At 38.2% G+C, this 24,424-nt stretch overlaps 1 long non-coding RNA gene across 1 annotated transcript; it reads right to left on the reverse strand.

Moving 5' to 3' along the window:
* Positions 1–12,858: 12,858 nt before the first annotated feature.
* Positions 12,859–23,767, reverse strand: LOC139112991 (uncharacterized). Its single transcript, XR_011547573.1, has 3 exons — positions 23,585–23,767; positions 23,440–23,518; positions 12,859–13,077 (listed from the first exon to the last, which is right to left on the reverse strand). It is a non-coding gene; the product is annotated as an uncharacterized lncRNA (long non-coding RNA).
* Positions 23,768–24,424: the final 657 nt, after the last annotated feature.

The following is a 24,424-nucleotide window of genomic DNA, read 5'->3' on the forward strand; positions in this document are numbered from 1 at the left end:
CACCGCACGACGTCACGTGGTCAGATTTTCAAAAATTTTTTTCTCGTTTTTCGTCAATATCTTCGCCCCTGGAGTGGGTAGGACGCTAAAAATGGTCACGTGGGCATCTGCTGACGTCACCGCACGACGTCACGTGGTCAGATTTTCAAAAATTTTTTTCTCGTTTTTCGTCAATATCTTCGCTTCTGAAGGGTAGGACGCTAAAAATGGTCACGTGGGCATCTGCTGACGTCACCGCACGACGTCACGTGGTCAGATTTTCAAAAATTTTTTTTCGTTTTTCGTCAATATCTTCGCCCCTGGAAAGGGTAGGACGCTAAAAATGGTCACGTGGGCATCTGCTGACGTCACCGCACGACGTCACGTGGTCAGATTTTCAAAAATTTTTTTCTCGTTTTTCGTCAATATCTTCGCCCCTGGAGTGGGTAGGACGCTAAAAATGGTCACGTGGGCATCTGCTGACGTCACCGCACGACGTCACGTGGTCAGATTTTCAAAAATTTTTTTTCGTTTTTCGTCAATATCTTCGCCCTTGGAGAGAGTAGGACGCTAAAAATGGTCACGTGGGCATCTGCTGACGTCACCGCACGACGTCACGTGGTCAGATTTTCAAAAATTTTTTTTGTTTTTCGTCAATATCTTCGCCCTTGGAGAGGTAGGACGCTAAAAATGGTCACGTGGGCATCTGCTGACGTCACCGCACGACGTCACGAGGTCAGATTTTCAAAAATTTTTTTTGTTTTTCGTCAATATCTTCGCCCCTGGAGGGTAGGACGCTAAAAATGGTCACGTGGGCATCTGCTGACGTCACCGCACGACGTCACGTGGTCAGATTTTCAAAAATTTTTTTTTCGTTTTTCGTCAATATCTTCGCCCCTGGAGGAAGTAGGACGCTAAAAATGGTCACGTGGGCATCTGCTGACGTCACCGCACGACGTCACGTGGTCAGATTTTCAAAAATTTTTTTTTGTTTTTCGTCAATATCTTCGCCCCTGGAGAGAGTAGGACGCTAAAAATGATCACGTGGGCATCTGCTGACGTCACCGCACGACGTCACGTGGTCAGATTTTCAAAAATTTTTTTTCGTTTTTCGTCAATATCTTCGCCCCTGGAAGAGGTAGGACGCTAAAAATGGTCACGTGGGCATCTGCTGACGTCACCGCACGACGTCACGTGGTCAGATTTTCAAAAATTTTTTTTCGTTTTTCGTCAATATCTTCGCCCCTGGAGAGGGTAGGACGCTAAAAATGGTCACGTGGGCATCTGCTGACGTCACCGCACGACGTCACGTGGTCAGATTTTCAAAAATTTTTTTTTTTTTTTGTCAATATCTTCGCCCCTGGAGGGGGTAGGACGCTAAAAATGGTCACGTGGGCATCTGCTGACGTCACCGCACGACGTCACGTGGTCAGATTTTCAAAAATTTTTTTTCGTTTTTCGTCAATATCTTCGCCCCTGGAAGAAGTAGGACGCTAAAAATGGTCACGTGGGCATCTGCTGACGTCACCGCACGACGTCACGTGGTCAGATTTTCAAAAATTTTTTTTTCGTTTTTCGTCAATATCTTCGCCCCTGGAAGGGGTAGGACGCTAAAAATGGTCACGTGGGCATCTGCTGACGTCACCGCACGACGTCACGTGGTCAGATTTTCAAAAATTTTTTTTCGTTTTTCGTCAATATCTTCGCCCCTGGAGAGGGTAGGACGCTAAAAATGGTCACGTGAGCATCTGCTGACGTCACCGCACGACGTCACGTGGTCAGATTTTCAAAAATTTTTTTTCGTTTTTCGTCAATATCTTCGCCCCTGGAAAGGGTAGGACGCTAAAAATGGTCACGTGGGCATCTGCTGACGTCACCGCACGACGTCACGTAATCAGATTTTCAAAAATTTTTTTCTCGTTTTTCGTCAATATCTTCGCCCCTGGAAGGAATAGGACGCTAAAAATGGTCACGTGGGCATCTGCTGACGTCACCGCACGACGTCACGTGGTCAGATTTTCAAAATTTTTTTTTTCGTTTTTCGTCAATATCTTCGCCCCTGGAGGGTAGGACGCTAAAAATGGTCACGTGGGCATCTGCTGACGTCACCGCACGACGTCACGTGGTCAGATTTTCAAAATTTTTTTTTTCGTTTTTCGTCAATATCTTCGCCCCTGGAGAGGTAGGACGCTAAAAATGGTCACGTGGGCATCTGCTGACGTCACCGCACGACGTCACGTGGTCAGATTTTCAAAAATTTTTTTCTCGTTTTTCGTCAATATCTTCGCCCTGGAAAGTAGGACGCTAAAAATGGTCACGTGGGCATCTGCTGACGTCACCGCACGACGTCACGTGGTCAGATTTTCAAAAATTTTTTTTTGTTTTTCGTCAATATCTTCGCCCCTGGAGAGGGTAGGACGCTAAAAATGGTCACGTGTGCATCTGCTGACGTCACCGCACAACGTCACGTGGTCAAATTTTCAAAAATTATTTTTTCGTTTTTCGTCAATATCTTCGCCCCTGGAGAAAGTAGGACGCTAAAAATGGTCACGTGGGCATCTGCTGACGTCACTGCACGACGTCACGTAATCAGATTTTCAAAAATTTCTCTTTTGTTTTTTCGTCAATATCTTCGCCTCGGGAGAAGGTAGGACGCTAAAAATGGTCACGTGAACATCTGCTGACGTCACCCCACGACGTCACGTGGTCAAATTTTCAAAATTTTTTTTTCTTTTTTCGTCAATATCTTCGCCCCTGGAGAAAGTAGGACGCTAAAAATGGTCACGTGGGCATCTGCTGACGTCACCGCACGACGTCACGTGGTCAGATTTTCAAAAATTTTTTTTCGTTTTTCGTCAATATCTTCGCCCCTGGAGAAAGTAGGACGCTAAAAATGGTCACGTGGGCATCTGCTGACGTCACCGCACGACGTCACGTGGTCAGATTTTCAAAAATTTTTTTTTTTTTCGTCAATATCTTCGCCCCTGGAGGTAGGACGCTAAAAATGGTCACGTGGGCATCTGCTGACGTCACCGCACGACGTCACGTGGTCAGATTTTCAAAAATTTTTTTTCGTTTTTCGTCAATATCTTCGCCCCTGGAAGAGGTAGGACGCTAAAAATGGTCACGTGGGCATCTGCTGACGTCACCGCACGACGTCCCGTGGTCAGACTTTTAAAAATTTTTTTTCGTTTTTCGTCAATATCTTCGCCCCTGGAGAGGGTAGGACGCTAAAAATAGTCACGTGGGCATCTGCTGACGTCACCGCACGACGTCACGTGGTCAGATTTTCAAAAATTTTTTTTTCGTTTTTCGTCAATATCTTCGCCCCTGGAAAGGGTAGGACGCTAAAAATGGTCACGTGGGCATCTGCTGACGTCACCGCACGACGTCACGTGGTCAGATTTTCAAAAATTTTTTTTCGTTTTTCGTCAATATCTTCGCCCCTGGAAGGGGTAGGACGCTAAAAATGGTCACGTGGGCATCTGCTGACGTCACCGCACGACGTCACGTGGTCAGATTTTCAAAAATTTTTTTTCGTTTTTCGTCAATATCTTCGCCCCTGGAAGGGGTAGGACGCTAAAAATGGTCACGTGGGCATCTGCTGACGTCACCGCACGACGTCACGTGGTCAGATTTTCAAAAATTTTTTTCTCGTTTTTCGTCAATATCTTCGCCCCTGGAAGGGGTAGGACGCTAAAAATGGTCACGTGGGCATCTGCTGACGTCACCGCACGACGTCACGTGGTCAGATTTTCAAAAATTTTTTTTCGTTTTTCGTCAATATCTTCGCCCCTGGAGAGGGTAGGACGCTAAAAATGGTCACGTGGGCATCTGCTGACGTCACCGCACGACGTCACGTGGTCAGATTTTCAAAAATTTTTTTTTTTTCGTCAATATCTTCGCCCCTGGAGGTAGGACGCTAAAAATGGTCACGTGGGCATCTGCTGACGTCACCGCACGACGTCACGTGGTCAGATTTTCAAAAATTTTTTTTCGTTTTTCGTCAATATCTTCGCCCCTGGATAGGACGCTAAAAATGGTCACGTGGGCATCTGCTGACGTCACCGCACGACGTCACGTGGTCAGATTTTCAAAAATTTTTTTCTCGTTTTTCGTCAATATCTTCGCCCCTGGAAGGAATAGGACGCTAAAAATGGTCACGTGGGCATCTGCTGACGTCACCGCACGACGTCACGTGGTCAGATTTTCAAAAATTTTTATTTCGTTTTTCGTCAATATCTTCGCCCCTGGAGAGGGTAGGACGCTAAAAATGGTCACGTGGGCATCTGCTGACGTCACCGCACGACGTCACGTGGTCATATTTTCAAAAATTTTTTTTTTTTTTCGTCAATATCTTCGCCCCTGAAGAGGGTAGGACGCTAAAAATGGTCACGTGGGCATCTGCTGACGTCACCGCACGACGTCACGTGGTCAGATTTTCAAAAATTTTTTTTTCGTTTTTCGTCAATATCTTCGCCCCTGGAGAAGGTAGGACGCTAAAAATGGTCACGTGGGCATCTGCTGACGTCACCGCACAACGTCACGTGGTCAGATTTTCAAAAATTTTTTTTGTTTTTCGTCAATATCTTCGCCCCTGGAGGGTAGGACGCTAAAAATGGTCACGTGGGCATCTGCTGGCGTCACCGCACGACGTCACGTGGTCAGATTTTCAAAAATTTTTTTTTCGTTTTTCGTCAATATCTTCGCCCCTGGAGGGGGTAGGACGCTAAAAATGGTCACGTGGGCATCTGCTGACGTCACCGCACGACGTCACGTGGTCAGATTTTCAAAAATTTTTTTTGTTTTTCGTCAATATCTTCGCCCCTGGAAAAGTAGGACGCTAAAAATGGTCACGTGGGCATCTGCTGACGTCACCGCACGACGTCACGTGGTCAGATTTTCAAAAATTTTTTTTCGTTTTTCGTCAATATCTTCGCCCCTGGAAGGGGTAGGACGCTAAAAATGGTCACGTGGGCATCTGCTGACGTCACCGCACGACGTCACGTGGTCAGATTTTCAAAAATTTTTTTTTTTTTCGTCAATATCTTCGCCCCTGGAGAAGGTAGGACGCTAAAAATGGTCACGTGGGCATCTGCTGACGTCACCGCACGACGTCACGTGGTCAGATTTTCAAAAATTTTTTTTTGTTTTTCGTCAATATCTTCGCCCCTGGAAGAGGTAAAACGCTAAAAATGGTCACGTGGGCATCTGCTGACGTCACTGCACGACGTCACGTGGTCAGATTTTCAAAAATTTCTCTTTCGTTACTTGTCAATATCTTCGCCCCTGGAGAAAGTAGGACGCTAAATATGGTCACGTGGGCTACTGCTGACGACACCGCACGACGTCACGTGGTCAGATTTTCAAAAATTTTTTTTTTTTTCGTCAATATCTTCGCCCCTGGAGGGTAGGACGCTAAAAATGGTCACGTGGGCATCTGCTGACGTCACCGCACGACGTCACGTGGTCAGATTTTCAAAAATTTTTTTCTCGTTTTTCGTCAATATCTTCGCCCCTGGAAAGGGTAGGACGCTAAAAATGGTCACGTGGGCATCTGCTGACGTCACCGCACGACGTCACGTGGTCAGATTTTCAAAAATTTTTTTTCGTTTTTCGTCAATATCTTCGCCCCTGGAAGGGGTAGGACGCTAAAAATGGTCACGTGGGCATCTGCTGACGTCACCGCACGACGTCACGTGGTCAGATTTTCAAAAATTTTTTTTCGTTTTTCGTCAATATCTTCGCCCCTGGAAGGGGTAGGACGCTAAAAATGGTCACGTGGGCATCTGCTGACGTCACCGCACGACGTCACGTGGTCAGATTTTCAAAAATTTTTTTTCGTTTTTCGTCAATATCTTCGCCCCTGGAGAAGGTAGGACGCTAAAAATGGTCACGTGGGCATCTGCTGACGTCACCGCACGACGTCACGTGGTCAGATTTTCAAAAATTTTTTTCTCGTTTTTCGTCAATATCTTCGCCCCTGGAGTGGGTAGGACGCTAAAAATGGTCACGTGGGCATCTGCTGACGTCACCGCACGACGTCACGTGGTCAGATTTTCAAAAATTTTTTTCTCGTTTTTCGTCAATATCTTCGCCCCTGGAAGGGGTAGGACGCTAAAAATGGTCACGTGGGCATCTGCTGACGTCACCGCACGACGTCACGTGGTCAGATTTTCAAAAATTTTTTTTGTTTTTCGTCAATATCTTCGCCCCTGGAAGGGTAGGACGCTAAAAATGGTCACGTGGGCATCTGCTGACGTCACCGCACGACGTCACGTGGTCAGATTTTCAAAAATTATTTTTTTGTTTTTCGTCAATATCTTCGCCCCTGGAGGGGGTAGGACGCTAAAAATGGTCACGTGGGCATCTGCTGACGTCACCGCACGACGTCACGTGGTCAGATTTTCAAAAATTTTTTTTTCGTTTTTCGTCAATATCTTCGCCCCTGGAGAGGGTAGGACGCTAAAAATGGTCACGTGGGCATCTGCTGACGTCACCGCACGACGTCACGTGGTCAGATTTTCAAAAATTTTTTTTGTTTTTCGTCAATATCTTCGCCCTGGAGAGGGTAGGACGCTAAAAATGGTCACGTGGGCATCTGCTGACGTCACCGCACGACGTCACGTGGTCAGATTTTCAAAAATTTTTTTTCGTTTTTCGTCAATATCTTCGCCCCTGGAGAAAGTAGGACGCTAAAAATGGTCACGTGGGCATCTGCTGACGTCACCGCACGACGTCACGTGGTCAGATTTTCAAAAATTTTTTTTTTTTTCGTCAATATCTTCGCCCCTGGAGGTAGGACGCTAAAAATGGTCACGTGGGCATCTGCTGACGTCACCGCACGACGTCACGTGGTCAGATTTTCAAAAATTTTTTTTCGTTTTTCGTCAATATCTTCGCCCCTGGAAGAAGTAGGACGCTAAAAATGGTCACGTGGGCATCTGCTGACGTCCCCGCACGACGTCACGTGGTCAGATTTTCAAAAATTTTTTTCTCGTTTTTCGTCAATATCTCCGCCCCTGGAAGAGGTAGGACGCTAAAAATAATCACGTGGGCATCTGCTGACGTCACCGCACGACGTCACGTGGTCAGATTTTCAAAAATTTCTCTTTCGTTTTTCGTCAATATCTTCGCTCCTGAAGAGGATAAAACGGTAAAAATGGTCACGTGGGCATCTGTCGACGTCACCGCACGACGTCACGTGGTCAGATTTTCAAAAATTTTTTTTTCGTTTTTCGTCAATATCTTCGCCCCTGGAAAGGGTAGGACGCTAAAAATGGTCACGTGGGCATCTGCTGACGTCACCGCACGACGTCACGTGGTCAGATTTTCAAGAATTTTTTTTTCGTTTTTCGTCAATATCTTCGCCCCTGGAAAAGGTAGGACGCTAAAAATGGTCACGTGGGCATCTGCTGACGTCACCGCACGACGTCACGTGGTCAGATTTTCAAAAATTTTTTTTTGTTTTTCGTCAATATCTTCGCCCCTGGAGAAGGTAGGACGCTAAAAATGGTCACGTGGGCATCTGCTGACGTCACCGCACGACGTCACGTGGTCAGATTTTCAAAAATTTTTTTCTCGTTTTTCGTCAATATCTTCGCCCCTGGAAGGGGTAGGACGCTAAAAATGGTCACGTGGGCATCTGCTGACGTCACCGCACGACGTCACGTGGTCAGATTTTCAAAAATTTTTTTTCGTTTTTCGTCAATATCTTCGCCCCTGGAAGGGGTAGGACGCTAAAAATGGTCACGTGGGCATCTGCTGACGTCACCGCACGACGTCACGTGGTCAGATTTTCAAAAATTTTTTTTGTTTTTCGTCAATATCTTCGCCCCTGGAGGGTAGGACGCTAAAAATGGTCACGTGGGCATCTGCTGACGTCACCGCACGACGTCACGTGGTCAGATTTTCAAAAATTTTTTTCTCGTTTTTCGTCAATATCTTCGCCCCTGGAGTGGGTAGGACGCTAAAAATGGTCACGTGGGCATCTGCTGACGTCACCGCACGACGTCACGTGGTCAGATTTTCAAAAATTTTTTTTCGTTTTTCGTCAATATCTTCGCCCCTGGAGAGGGTAGGACGCTAAAAATGGTCACGTGGGCATCTGCTGACGTCACCGCACGACGTCACGTGGTCAGATTTTCAAAAATTTTTTTTCGTTTTTCGTCAATATCTTCGCCCCTGGAAGAGGTAGGACGCTAAAAATGGTCACGTGGGCATCTGCTGACGTCACCGCACGACGTCACGTGGTCAGATTTTCAAAAATTTTTTTTTCGTTTTTCGTCGATATCTTCGTTCCTGGAGAAGGTAGGACGCTAAAAATGGTCACGTGAGCATCTGCTGACGTCACCGCACGACGTCACGTGGTCAGATTTTCAAAAATTTCTTTTTCGTTTTTCGTCAATATCTTCGCCCCTGGAGAAAGTAGGACGTTAAAAATGGTCACGTGGGCATCTGCTGACGTCACCGCACGACGTCACGTGGTCAGATTTTCAAAAATTTTTTTTGTTTTTCGTCAATATCTTCGCCCTGGAGGGTAGGACGCTAAAAATGGTCACGTGGGCATCTGCTGACGTCACCGCACGACGTCGCGTGGTCAGATTTTCAAAAATTTTTTTTGTTTTTCGTCAATATCTTCGCCCTGGAGAGGTAGGACGCTAAAAATGGTCACGTGGGCATCTGCTGACGTCACCGCACGACGTCACGTGGTCAGATTTTCAAAAATTTTTTTTTGTTTTTCGTCAATATCTTCGCCCCTGGAGAAGGTAGGACGCTAAAAATGGTCACGTGGGCATCTGCTGACGTCACCGCACGACGTCACGTGGTCAGATTTTCAAAAATTTTTTTTCGTTTTTCGTCAATATCTTCGCCCCTAAAAAAAGTAGGACGCTAAAAATGGTCACGTGGGCATCTGCTGACGTCACCGCACGACGTCACGTGGTCAGATTTTCAAAAATTCTTTTTCGTTTTTCGTCAATATCTTCGCCCCTGGAAAGGGTAGGACGATAAACATGGTTACGTGGGCATCTGCTGACGTCACCGCACGACGTCACGTGGTCAGATTTTCAAAAATTTTTTTTTTGTTTTTCGTCAATATTTTTCCCCCTGGAGAGGGTAGGACGCTAAAAATGGTCACGTGGGCATCTGCTGACGTCACCGCACGACGTCACGTGGTCAGATTTTCAAAAATTTCTTTTTCGTTTTTCGTCAATATCTTCGCTCTTGGAGAGGGTAAAACGCTAAAAATGGTCACGTGGGCATCTGCTGACGTCACCGCACGACGTCACGTGGTCAGATTTTCAAAAATTTTTTTTCGTTTTTCGTCAATATCTTCGCCCCTGGAGAAATAGGACGTAAAAATGGTCACGTGGGCATCTGCTGACGTCACCGCACGACGTCACGTGGTCAGATTTTCAAAAATTTTTCTTTTGTTTTTTGTCAATATCTCCGCCCCTGGAGAAGGTAGGACGCTAAAAATAATCACGTGGGCATGTTTTGACGTCACCGCACGACGTCACGTAGTCAGATTTTCAAAAATTTTTTTTTTGTTTTTCGTCAACATCTTTGCCCCTAGAAGAGATAGGTGTCACATCCTGCGACGACTAGGAGACGTTTTATTAACACGGGTAAAAACTTCACCACCGGCGAAAATTTTTCAAAAATCATATTATTAAAAATAATTCTACTACACCAACTACACCGGCATTCATAAATTTCACCACTTGTAGTACAGTCACTCGACAAATCTTTAAAGAGACACAAGCGACATCTACAATAAGTCCGTTTTAAGTCAAGTCCAGAGCCAACCAATCATAACCTGACCCATTAAATTTACTCTAACTACACTCAATTACACATGTAGACCCAAGAAACCGACATTTTGTGACAACTCCTACTAACAAATCTTATGAACAATTATTAACTATTGAAAATAAAACTTATAACAATGATATATAAATAAAAAATATATAGAAACATGTTCTTCTGTCTTACGGTAACAACATACGTAAAAATAACAGTTTCATAATAAGACATTTTTAATATCAATTGTTATAAACAATTAAAATTATATATAAAATATAAAAACTGTGATGGCTATCAATCTTGTTGTTAAAAATACAAAAACTTTTGTATATACCATTTTTTCGGTATCTGTAATAGTTTCCGAGATATAAAAATTTCCTGAATTTGAATCTCTCAGTTCAACTTTTCTCTTATGAAACTAAGGAACCACAAATCAAATCGTATAAAAATAAAATAAAATATAAAAAACAATATAACTGATAGAAAAAATTATATAGCTGTATTCGTCTCTCTCTATAGAAACAGAATATATGAAAATAATCACACCATTATTAAATAATAATATATATATAACTTATAATATATAACTTTTGATAATAAACCATAAACAATATTAATTATAATTTTTTTTGAAAAGCCTATAAGACCTATAATAACTTTTATTATAACATTTTCTATATAAAATCAAAAACCTAATTTATAAAAAGAATTAAAGGAAAAGTCACCCGTTATAAGGCAAAAGTCCCAGTAAGTGCCAATGTACATACATATATATCTGCGTCTAACGGTAATTACCGGGACCACAAGTTTAACCCTTAATATTTTTAAAAATAATAATCATAAAAATATGCTGATTAATTTAAATTAAACCTTGAACCTTTTCCTTTAAAACCATACCCTAATAATAATTTTTACTCACCTTGCATACCTAATTAATTTAAATAATACCCGGAGTCAATCGGTCCTCGAACCATATATATAAATGTACGTACAAAGACTTAGCCGCGAGAATGGTAAAGGCATAGGACTTAGCCGCGCGTACTCTTGTCTTTTCATCTATAAAAATTACTAAGTATGAATTTCGAGACGGACTTAGCCGCGAAAATGAACGATGGACTTAGCCGCACAGACTATACGATGGACTTAGCCGCGTGAGCTCTCTTATAGAACTTAGACTCTCGATCAACCAACATAAAATTAAAAATTTAATAATTTTTACTTTTTGTTATATACGTTCTAAAGAGCCTTAAATAACTAATAACAAACCCTTATAAACCATTTCTTAATCTGCCTTAGTTTTGGACTTATAAATTTTTAAAGTTACCCACTCATGTTCTCCTGATACATCAGCCGCGTAAAATCCTTAATAATTATTAAACCATTAAAGATCAAGCCATATCCTCTTAGATGTGAAGAGCCCTATGATTTTCCATCTAAAAAACCCATATAGACTTATACCTTTGTGGGCATTAATAGTATATTGTTATAAATAAATTAAATTTAATAACCATTAACACGCAAATTTTATAACGCTAAATCATACTTCCCTATGAATTATTAACGTATACTAAATATCTTTTCTTAATTTTTATTAGTTTAGCAGCTACGAATTTTTAAACTTTTACTCTTACCCATACATACATACATTTCAACACACGTACAGAGAGAACTCCCTTTATTTGCAACATTTCAAGAACTTATAATTATATTTGTATTAAGAGTAAATAAATATTCAAATTAACTTTTATAAAAGTTATTCTTTATTAATTAATTATTAAATTTGTTATAAACAAATTAAACAAGTACATTATTTTCAAATTCTGTTCCGTACATCCTTCGGCATTTGCAAAATTACCCCAAATCCATATATTATACTTTCTTCTACTCCTCATAGATTCCGAGATATAGGAATTTTACAAACTCCGATAATTTGAAGAACTGGAATACCTTTTTGCTGAAAAACAAGAGATACAAAAGTTAATAAAAGACCTTTTAAATTATAAAATATTAATAAACTATTAATTTATTTATAAAGTAATTGAATAAAGGAATAAAAATGGTTCTATAAATAAACTTTCTTAATTAGTTAATTATCCAAATTGTTATAAACAAATAAAACACTATCCAATTATTCAAAATTCTGTTACGTGTATTTTGTCACATTTGAGCTCCCATTTAAAAAACTATTAAACATTTTCTTTCTAACTCTTTTAGTTCTCGAGTTATGACCACTGTTCAAAATCAGAGACCGACACAAATGACACAAAATAGTAACACCAACATTTTCTAAACTAATGCTCCTAATAACCAACTACGAACGGAACAAAGACTCATCGCTATAACGCACAACTGAGTAATTAAAAATCTTATATTAATAAACAAATTAATAAATTGTTATAAACAATTTCAAGTTAACAATTGACCTTCTTTAAATTTTATAATAGAAGTTAAAGACTATAATGAATCATTAATCCCTGCAAAATAACTTTTCTTAATTCCTATTAATTTAGCTTTTATGAATTTTTAAAACTTTTATTCTATATATATATAGATATACTAAAGCATGTAATTCTTACCATCCTATTATTAGTTGATAAATAGCAACTCTGGTCTTATCTCTGCTATCCTGTAATAGAAACAATAACAGTAGAGAACAATTAACAAACTTAACAACTTCTAACAATTATAATAATTATTATTATTATATAAAATCTATATTATATATAAAATAAGAAATGCTTTAGTTAAACACTTGGAAAATATGTATAATGTAAAGAAACAACTCTTTTATATATAAAATAAAATATATAAATATCCTTTAGTTAATTAATGATTAAAATAGAAGAATTGTTTCTATCTAAACCAAGTATTAAAACCTAGTGCGGTAGAAAGTAGATTTTAACCAGCACTCTCACTGCCTTCAATACAGAAATAGACTCAAGGATATATCCTTGAGTCCCATAAAGAAAATAGCTTTTACATTCAATAATTTAAACTATAAAATATATATATATATATAATATTATGTTAACACAAGGAAAAAATGGAGAGATCTAAGACTGAATTTATTAATACTTTAAACATACTCTAAGACATTTCTTAGACAATTTATGTAAAGTATGTTTAAAGGCCATCAGATAAAATAATAGAAAAACAGAGCTTACTTGTGAGTCATAGTTCTGAGTCATGACAAAACACTTTCTCGAACCAAGGCCAGCCTTTCAAGCCAATAGCGAAATTCGTTACCATATAAGGAACCAAGGTTGAACCTACGTGGACCAATCTGAAACTCTGTAACCAAATAAGGATTGTCAAGGTCAGAACTACTCCTTTCCATTGTTCTAAAATAGTATATAAGCAGTTCAGAAAACCATAAGCCAGCTTTTATCGCGCCCACTACTTCAGTTACTTCTACTATTATTCAACCCCTTTTACTTTTAACTTTCTCGCGCTACAATTTTATCGCTGTCAAGATATAAATAAAAATACGCATATTACAAATTCGTTAAACTATAATACCAACTTTACTAATTATATTGAAATATTGTAAAAATTTGTGTTCAACAATAAATCTACTCTGGGAACAAATCATCAACTCTTCAACAGTGAATCATTAAGTGACCTTTATCTTGGAGTTTTAGCCTCCTTAACCGCAGAAGAACCCTTTAATTATTATTATTCATCATTACATGGTCGAACCAGGTCTCGAGACCACTTCGGACTTCAGGACGTCACATGTAAGGATAGAATTTTTGGTGGCAACGGTGGGATACACTACAAAATACCATCCCCGTGGAGTACTTTAAAAATCCATAAAGAATTGAGAAATATTTTTGGATTTAAAGATATTCCCTTAAGTGGAAAAGCTCGTTTATAAACAGATTAACGGACATCTTATCGTTATCTGAAAAAGAGAAATTTTCCGAAGGGAAATTGCGGAGATAAAGGATACGCTTAAGGAACTGCAAAATTATTTAAATGGAATTCTACATAATCATCTTATTTCTGGCCGTACATTCCATGTAAGTGTGCACATCTTATTTTATAATTTATTAAAACACAGAAATGTCTGTAGAAGCTAACATTGACTCATTAACTCATCAAATTGGAAGCATGAGTGTTAACGAGGATAACGTGAATCGTAGAGCAATGTCATACGTAAGCCTACGCGATGCGGGGGAAACGATTCTCCCGTTTGACGGCAAAAACATGCCTGTCAATCAATTTGTCACTAGCTGTATGCATGCCAGAAATATGGTAGCTCCTCATGCCGAGTATGGACTTGTTCAAATAATAAAAAATAAATTAGTGGGTCCCGCGCTAAGAGTAGCATTAAGCGGAGAATATAATGACATAGATACGCTGTTGACAGTATTAAGAACCAGATTTGCACCTGTCTATTCATCCTCACAATTGCATGGAGAACTTTCAAAAGTAACACAGCATCCGGAAGAGTCTGTAGTTGATTATGGCAGTCGTGTATCTATGATATTGCATCAATTAAAATCCTGTTATCAAACAGAAAATCCAAGCCAAGTAATGCCATTTATAAGCTCTGCAGAAAATAATGCGGTACGAAATTTCTTAACCGGATTAAAAACTGACATTTATACGAGAATTTATCCTAGAGATCCGACTTCGTTAAATAATGCGATAGAAAGTGCTATAAAAGCGGAAGTAGAATATAATGAACACGCTCAACGAGTAAAAATAACGGAAGGACTTATGCAGTCAATTCGCTGTAACAATTGCTTAGGATATGGACATGATACATATTCATGCAGTACTATAAATCCTCTCGCGCAAGTTTCTCACGTACAATGGCAACCTAAAATCTGTTCATATTGTAAAAACACTGGTCATGTTCGCGCCGAATGTAGAGCTTTACAGCCAAGAATTCCAAATCGAAATATGAGACAAATAATACCAACAGTACTACCACGAAATTCAAACTTTAATAATTTTAATGCTCAAAATATTAATCGCGGAAATCGCCCAAATTTTACAAACTCGCAAAACGTAGGACTATTCTGTCGTTATTGTAAAACTCCTGGTCACTGCCTTGAACAATGTCGAAAACGGGAGTATAATAATAATCTAAGAGCTCGTGGAAATCAAGTGAACGAAGCTCCCAGAACTCAGGGGATTCAAATGAATAACACCCGCAGACCACAAGGATTTTCGGGAAACCAAGAACGGGGTCAGCGAGCAGGCGCAGCGCTGAACGAACGGCCCCAAGTGCGCCTTGTGAGCCCGCAAGAAGCACCAACAGAATCGCAAGCGTAAGAATCACAGGCAACGAAATTGGAAGACCACCATCTGTCGTTTTACCTAGCCTAGACATTATTGATAACCGTGGAAACTTTATGATTGACACAGGTTCCGATATTAATTTGATTAAGAAGAATTCATTAATTAAAGAGGTACCAATTGATACAAAAATTGTGTACATTCTGAGTGGAATAACAAAGGGACGCACTCGCACCATAGGCGTAGTTAAATTACGCATTCTCGGTAATGAAGTGCTGTTTCATGTGGTTCCCAACGATTTCCCAATCCAGCAAGATGGAATATTGGGCACAGAATTCTTTAAAAATCAAAAGGCAACAATAGACTACCCGAGGGCTTGTCTAGTTGTAAACGGAACTCCATATTATTTTCACGACAATGAAATTGTTACAATTCCAGCTAGAACAAGAAAACAGATTTATATTCGAGTAGCAAATCCAGAAACAAAATACGGATATATTCCTAAACTGAACGCAGGACCACAGGTGTACTTAGGTGACGCCGTAGTATCTAATCACCATGGAATTGCATATTTATATGCAATAAATTCATCGGACGAGGATATACAATTAGCGGTCCCTACAGTAAAGTTATATCCGTTTGAAGAAGCACATGAGAAGAAAGAAGTCGTAACACAAGATAGTATTAATGATAAAAATCATGAAACACGTATAAACAAAATATTACAACAATTACGTTTGAATCATTTAAACGATGAAGAAAAATCCAACGTCATTGGTCTAGTAACAACGTATGCGGAAAGATTTCAATTGGCTGAAGAGCCGCTAGGCGCGACAAGCGTTCTCAAACACCGAATATTCACTACTGATGATCGACCAATCAACGTCAAGCAATATCGGTATCCTCAAATTCATAAAGAGGAAATACAGAAACAAGTTGACGCAATGTTGGAAAAAGGTGTTATAGAACCGTCTAGTTCGCCATACAACTCTCCGTTGTGGATAGTCCCTAAAAAGGATGACTCTCAGGGAAATAAAAAATGGCGCCTTGTAATTGATTTTCGGGCACTAAATGATAAGACCATTGGAGACGCATATCCACTACCAAATATCGTTGACATACTAGATCAGCTTGGAAGTGCTAAATATTTTTCTGTGTTTGATTTAGCATCTGGGTTTCATCAAATTGAAATGGATCTAAAGGACAAACATAAAACCGCATTTTCAACACCCTATGGACATTTTGAATATAATCGAATGCCGTTTGGATTGAAAAATGCTCCTGCTACATTTCAGAGATTAATGGACCAAGTTTTGACTGGATTACAGGGAATCGAGTTGTTTGTCTATCTCGATGACATTGTAATTTATGCGCGATCTCTTAACGAACACGCAGTCAAGTTTGAAAGACTCATGAGACGTCTGGAAGAAGCAAATTTATTTTTGCAACCAGACAAATGCGAATTTCTAAAAAGAGAAGTCGCTTATCTTGGGCATATAATCACAGAAAATGGAGTACGACCAGATCCAAAAAATTGATGCTGTAAAAATTTTCCTATACCAAAAACAAGAAAAAATATTAAACAGTTTCTTGGACTTGCCGGATACTATCGACGATTTATCGAAAACTTTTCTAAGATCGCTAAACCTTTGTCAGACTTGACAAAGCAAACTATAGCCTTTGAATGGAAAGAGCAACAGCAAAACGCATTTGACGTACTACGCAATGCTTTATGTTCAGAGCCAATACTACAGTATCCGAATTTTGACGAACCTTTTGTCATAACGACAGACGCTTCAGGATTTGCAATTGGAGCAATATTAAGTCAAGGAAAAATAGGAAACGACCTCCCGATAGCATACGCATCGCGAGTGTTAAATGACGCGGAAACTAGATACTCTCCTACTGAAAGAGAATTATTAGCTCTTGTATACGCTGTAAAACATTTTCGTCCATATATTTACGGTCGCAAATTTACTTTAGTAATGGATCACAAACCCTTGGAATGGTTAAATTCCATATCTGATCCAACTTCACGACTTATGCGATGGAGACTCAAGTTAGCCGAGTATGAGTATCAAATAAAATATAAACCTGGTAAGAAAAACAAAAACGCTGACGCATTGTCTCGAAATCCTGTCGAATTAGAACAAAAAGTTTATCCGCTACGTGCCAAACGAGCATTATCATCTTCTAGCGAAAAGTCAATTGAGCAAGAACACAAGAAACAAAAAATAACGCATCCTACTTTAAAAAGAGCACGAGAAACCAGCGATTCAGGAAATCCTGCTCCTCATCAAAAACTTAGACCACATGAATTAACTCCATATGATGACAGTGACAGTAGAAAAGAACAATCTGTAAAAGATAAATTTCTAAAAGCTTGGGACAGTAGCGACGACGATACAGAATCTTATTATTACGACACCGACGATGAAACTGACGATTCAAAAAACTGTCTAAAGGGAGAAAAGAGAAAACATGTTAGTAGCTCATCTGATTATGCTTTACGCAGAAAACGGAAACGTAAGAAACATAAAAAAATTATTAAAAATTCAAGCTCGGGAGAAGAAAATAAAAGTTGCGACAGTCCTAAAGAAAGTGCCACACCCGTGAATGCACCTTTAGGGCGTGGTCAAGATGATCACAGCGCCACATCACTTGAAGTAGAAGTTTACACCGCCCCTAGCGTCGATCACAAGAAGCTCAAAAGGAAGGAAGACTATACAACGGGTGTCCCTGAAAAACGGATCAACAATAAAAATTTGAATCTCGATGAAATTACACAAATTCCTATGGAAATGGATTCCAGCGATAGTTTTCAAGTCCAAACAAATATTCAAGTACAAGCAGATGTACATGAACCACCAACTTTAAAAAGAACATTACCAAAATCAATTGATTTTAAAAATAAAATCCAAAAAATGCCAGATGACATAGATAACATTAATGTAATAGAAGAAAATATTCCGCTTAATAAAAAAGAACTAGAAGCAATGGAAATAAGTGTAGAAGAGAACATGGACTATGATATGGAGCCGCAACGATTTAATTACCGTAATATAAAAGCACCAACCGACAAAACCAGCAGCAGTTCAGAAATGGAAAAAATATTTTCGCCACCGTTTTATCAAGCTAAAACCAAACCCATAAATCTTGAAAACAAGAACGTTAGCAAAACAACAAAACCTATCCCAGATAAAATCAAAATTAAGAAACAGTCTAAGAAAAAATATTCAAATAAGAAACCTGTTAGAAAAGCTATTAAAGAAAATAAAAACCAAGAATTACAGAAAATGTACCAGTGTTTGTTAATCTTTTGGATTCACGTGACCACATTTGGATGAAAAATAATAACATAATTTATTTCATGGACACAAGAGGAAACCCAATAGACGAAATAGGACAAGAATTAATTAAAAGAAAAATATGTTATAAACCAAATAATTTTAAAGGCGTTCTCGGACACGTCTTAACACAACAAAAAAGTAATCGAAAGACTTTTGGCATCATAGTGAAAGATGAATTAAACAACGACATTAAAGAAAGAGATATAAATAACGGATTTAAAGAATTGAGAAGTATAATGCTAGCGCAAAATGTTCTTTACGCAGCAATATCTCAAAGCCAAAGCAGCTTAAATATCCCATGGTTTAAAATTCGTAACATTATAAGATTAACATTTTTAAATACAGAAATTCAAATTACGGTATATAAAGGACAAATATGTGTACCAGAAATCAAAGATAGATTACGAATTATACGAGAATCACATGAATCAAGCGTTGGAGGACACAAGGGAATTGCAAAAACAGTCTCACGTATTCGTCATAAATATTATTGGGATAATATGAAGACACAAGTAGAGAACTTTATTCAATCATGTAACAGCTGCCAGAAAAAGAAATTGGTGCGGGTAAAGAATAAGCAGCCTATGGTAATTACCGACACACCAATGAACGCTTTTGATAAAGTAGCTATGGATATAGTAGGACCATTACCCATAACTGATAATGGAAATGAATTTATTCTAACAATTCAAGATCAATTAACAAAATATTCTCTTGCTGTACCACTCATCTTAACAAACTCAGAAGAAATTGCAAAGGCATTTACTCGAAGATTTATCTGCCAATTTGGAAGCCCTAAAGCTATTTTGACGGATCAAGGATCAAATTTCACTAGCTCCATGATGAAACAATTTGCAAAATATTTCAGGATTAAACAATATTGTACAACAGCCTTTCACCCTCAATCAAATGGCTCGTTGGAACGAAGTCATCATGTCTTAGTAGAATATTTAAAACATTATATTGCTAATGAAAAAGATTGGGATAACTGGCTTGAACATGCAATGTTTTCTTACAATACAAGTGTGCATGAAGGAACTAAATTTACTCCTTATGAATTAGTGTACGGCAGGAATGCACGACTACCATCTGAATTTAAAACAGATGACACACTAGAAACATATAATGATTACATAGCTGAATTAATTGACAAACTAAGTGACTTGAGACAGCTTGCAATACAAAATCTAGGAAACGCAAAAACACGATACAAACATTACTATGATAAAAGAATAAAAGAAAAGAAAATACAAAATTATCAAGTAGGAAATTTTGTATATTTATTAAGAGGAAAAAAGAGAGGTAAATTTGATGATGAATATCAAGGACCATTTGAAGTTATAGAAATACTACCAAACAATAATATTAAAATATTAACTAAACGAAATCAAACCAAGACAGTACATATGGACAGAATTAAACTAGCTCGCATTACAGGTCTGGGATGACGCAGGAAAGATACATGATAACGACTCTCAAGGATAACCCTGGAGTGTTCTACGAATCCATCGGCGACTTGCGTACCTACGAAACTTCTTGGAAAATGATCACATACATTGATCTAAACGGAATCGCTGATGCAGCTATAGGACTCAGAGAGAATTAAAATGGTTATTTGGCAATGTAATAACATTTCAAAAATATGCCAATCCCAGAAATCATTGCTGCTAGCCGAAGCAAAACTAGATAAAGTAAGACAATATCAAAATCGCATAGGCGAACTGTTAAAGAAATCAAGATCGCGAAGAGCTCCGTTAGAATTTATTGGAGAAATTAGTAAAATATTATTTGGCACAATGACGTTGGAAGATGCCAATCATATAAATGAAGCATTGAAACATATAGAAAGTAAAACTGATGATCTTGCTGCCCTATTCATAAACCAAACGATAGCAATCAAGACGAGGTTCGGAGAATTACAGAACGTGACTTCGAAAATTAAACAACAAATGATTGCGATGAACCGCCGCATAAGTGAAAGAATATTAAATCTTACAAATGAATATGCAAAAATTGAAATTAATGAATATTTTCATCAAGCAGTTGTAAATATTAATGACGCAATTTTAGAACATGAATTAAATATAAATACTCTTATTGATGGAATACTTTTTGGAAAACAAGGATTAATACATCCTCGAATAATACCTCCACAACAATTAATACAAAATTCTAAGGCAATCAGGGAACGAGTTCCACACGAAGAATTTCCCGTAGCAATAAATGAAGAAGGAATGGATCGATTAATTAAAATATCAAATTTACAAATTGCATATATTAAAAACCGATTAATCTACGCATTACATATACCATTAATAAGCCCAGGGAAATATAAATTATATAAAGCCGTACCATTACCGGCAAAACAAAATCTGGATGGAGACAAATATGCTACAATAAAACCGAATACAGAATATATTGCAATAAACGAAGACTCTGATAGCTACTATGAGTTAGAAAAAGAAGACTTGGAAAAATGTTCAACCACGAGTTCTACTTTAATATGCCCCGCTACATCTCCTTTAAGAAAGATAAGACAGACGCCCAGCTGCAACATCAACTTGATGCTTAATAGAAAATTAATATTAAATCAATGTAACATAATATTGCAGGAATTACAAGAGACATACTGGAAAGTTCTTGATACTCCAGGAAATTGGATTTTTAGTGCCAAGGGAGAAGAAGAAATACGAATTGAATGCGCCGGTTTTAGAGACCATGCAATTATTGAAAACTGTGGAACAATAACAATACAACCAGGTTGCAAAATTAAAGCAAAAACCGCCACGATGAGTCACCCGTCTACTCAAGCAACTAAATTTCTACATCATTACACACCATCTAGCAACCTCAGCATTCTGCAATTGTATGAACCAACGCGTGAAAAATTTAATATTAATTTAACGGAAACTACAGATGAAATATGGGTGTCAGATCATAGCAATATAGAAGCAACGCTTAATGATATTATTCAAAAAGCTCAACAACTTAGAGAAAAAAAATTCAAGAATGGAAAACTACTGCCTACAGCACCGTCGCCTGCAGCATTGGAGTACTAGGAATCATAATCTTTATCTTCTCCTTGACCTGTCGGACCCCATGTGTGGGCAAGACCCTGAACCGTCTTTTCCTAGAATTTTGCCGCAGGGGAAGAACTGAAAGACCGACACCACACCCCGCAGCTAGCTATATAAACCTAAACCCTGAGATCCCCCAGGAACAGTCGAACCAAAAGAGTGCTGAAGCCACGACGGTCGAATCAAAGTTATAAATAAAAAAAAATATATATATTTTATTTTACCGGAAGCAGTAAGTGACTGAAGCAAATAAGATTTAAAATTAAGACTAATCCTTTGGTTCCGTCACTTTTAGGAAATTTTTATATGAATCGCCAAGAAGCGAGCCGACACTGGAGAAGAATAACGGATAGGATCCGAAGAAGTATCCGACCCAGGAATCAACCCATTATGTCATCGCATCAAGAATCAGACGTCGGGCCAACGGACCCGTACGTATTTCATTCACCGGCCAGACAGCCTGACGCCCCAAGTGCTTATCAGTACGAAGAACCGGTAGTGCAACGATCCCGGACACCAGAGCTCATTCGAGAAATACTCGATGAGATAAGGAGGCTTCCGGATACGGAACAGGAAGACAATGTGAGCACGCAGACAAACTATGACAACGAGGGATACATCGCGATGCGCCCTGTTGGGATAGCGTCCCCGGTGCGACCGAGGGAACCATCCCCGGAACCATCGATTGCTACGCAGACAACGCGGGCACCGGACTCCCCTCGGGACGATTACATAAACGACAGGCCAACCTATATGGAGCATGTGAGGGACCGGGATCACACCACAAGAGTTCCTCAGGGATCCCCGCCACTGCCACAGCCGACGCACGTGCAGGTACCCCCGTATTATAGAGATTATTTACATTTTAACGCGATGCCGGCATACAATTTAGTCTGTCATTCGGCTTGGTATATACAAGTCGAAAATTATATGGTGATGTGCCCGCAGTGCGCTACTGCAGAGCATATATTTTGCGCTCCTGACAGACCAAACACAACTTTCCGACAATTTCATGCAATCTCACGAAATTTACAACATACTACTATGCACTGTGGTAGATGCTACCGATTGATTATTCAAACGCGACGAGCGATCGATTGTTACACTTGTCGTACTTATGTAATTCAACATTATTACGGAATCGAACGAATGATTTATCATTTGATTTGCGACTTAATCATTTCACAACAAAATGTTCCAACTTAAAATACAATTACAAACGTATGAGAATTATAAAACCTATTAATCCTTAATTATAAGTATATGCTATTAATCCTAAAAAAAAAAAAGAAAAATATATAACACCATATAATATAAAAAAAAAAACCTATCTTTATATAACAATATTACAAATGGTCAATTAACTGGCCAAGGCTTATTATATTAATTAAACACGCTTATATTATAAAAACAAATGTATTTTATAGTATTATATATACATTATCACTAATATAACATTAAAAAGTTGTTATAGTTGTAGTAGTAGTAGCAGCGTATGCGTTCATCTTGGTGATGGGATATACTAAAATAGATAGAAATATATATATATTATAAAGTAAATAAAAATAACATTTATATAACTGCTATACATTTATAACATACCTTATTAATCAACCAAGCTATTCCACTAATAAACCTACAATAAAACAAAAAAAAAGCATTAATAAATACAATAACTCTAACCTTAATCCAAGCAATAGAATTTAAATACTATATACTTATCTAATACTGGTGATGGAAAAATGAAATTGTTCCACAAAGAGCCACCTCCAAAATGTTCAACCTAGAATAGAAAATATCATAATTAAGAATACATTAAATTTATATACTTTAAATACATACATATAGAACATACATACCTAGTAATTTGGTATAAGGGGAACATTGTACGCTTTATTAAATACAAACATATAAAAAGTAGTTAGACTTTGTAAAATACAATTAAAACTTTGCTATAATAAATCATTATTACATACCATTGAAAATCAGCTATACTAACTCCATAATAATATAATCCTTTATTCAACTCTGCGATCGACTGATCCTACTGCTATCCTGAAACATATATAAATAATTAAACAAAATACTTTAACAAATATATACAAAACATAATAACCTTACTTAAAGTTCGGAGGCCGAACTTCCCCATGAAGGAGATGTCACATCCTGCGACGACTAGGAGACGTTTTATTAACACGGGTAAAAACTTCACCACCGGCGAAAATTTTTCAAAAATCATATTATTAAAAATAATTCTACTACACCAACTACACCGGCATTCATAAATTTCACCACTTGTAGTACAGTCACTGACAAATCTTTAAGAGACACAAGCGACATCTACAATAAGTCCGTTTTAAGTCAAGTCCAGAGCCAACCAATCATAACCTGACCCATTAAATTTACTCTAACTACACTCAATTACACATGTAGACCCAAGAAACCGACATTTTGTGACAACTCCTACTAACAAATCTTATGAACAATTATTAACTATTGAAAATAAAACTTATAACAATGATATATAAATAAAAAATATATAGAAACATGTTCTTCTGTCTTACGGTAACAACATACGTAAAAATAACAGTTTCATAATAAGACATTTTTTAATATCAATTGTTATAAACAATTAAAATTATATATAAAATATAAAAACTGTGATGGCTATCAATCTTGTTGTTAAAAATACAAAAACTTTTGTATATACCATTTTTTCGGTATCTGTAATAGTTTCCGAGATATAAAAATTTCCACAATTTGAATCTCTCAGTTCAACTTTCTCTTATGAAACTAAGGAACCACAAATCAAATCGTATAAAAATAAAATAAAATATAAAAAACAATATAACTGATAGAAAAAATTATATAGCTGTATTCGTCTCTCTCTATAGAAACAGAATATATGAAAATAATCACCATTATTAAATAATAATATATATATAACTTATAATATATAAC

The sequence above is a fragment of the Cardiocondyla obscurior genome, unplaced genomic scaffold (genome assembly GCF_019399895.1).
Source record: "Cardiocondyla obscurior isolate alpha-2009 unplaced genomic scaffold, Cobs3.1 scaffold82_0_71809, whole genome shotgun sequence".
NCBI lineage: Eukaryota > Metazoa > Arthropoda > Insecta > Hymenoptera > Formicidae > Cardiocondyla > Cardiocondyla obscurior.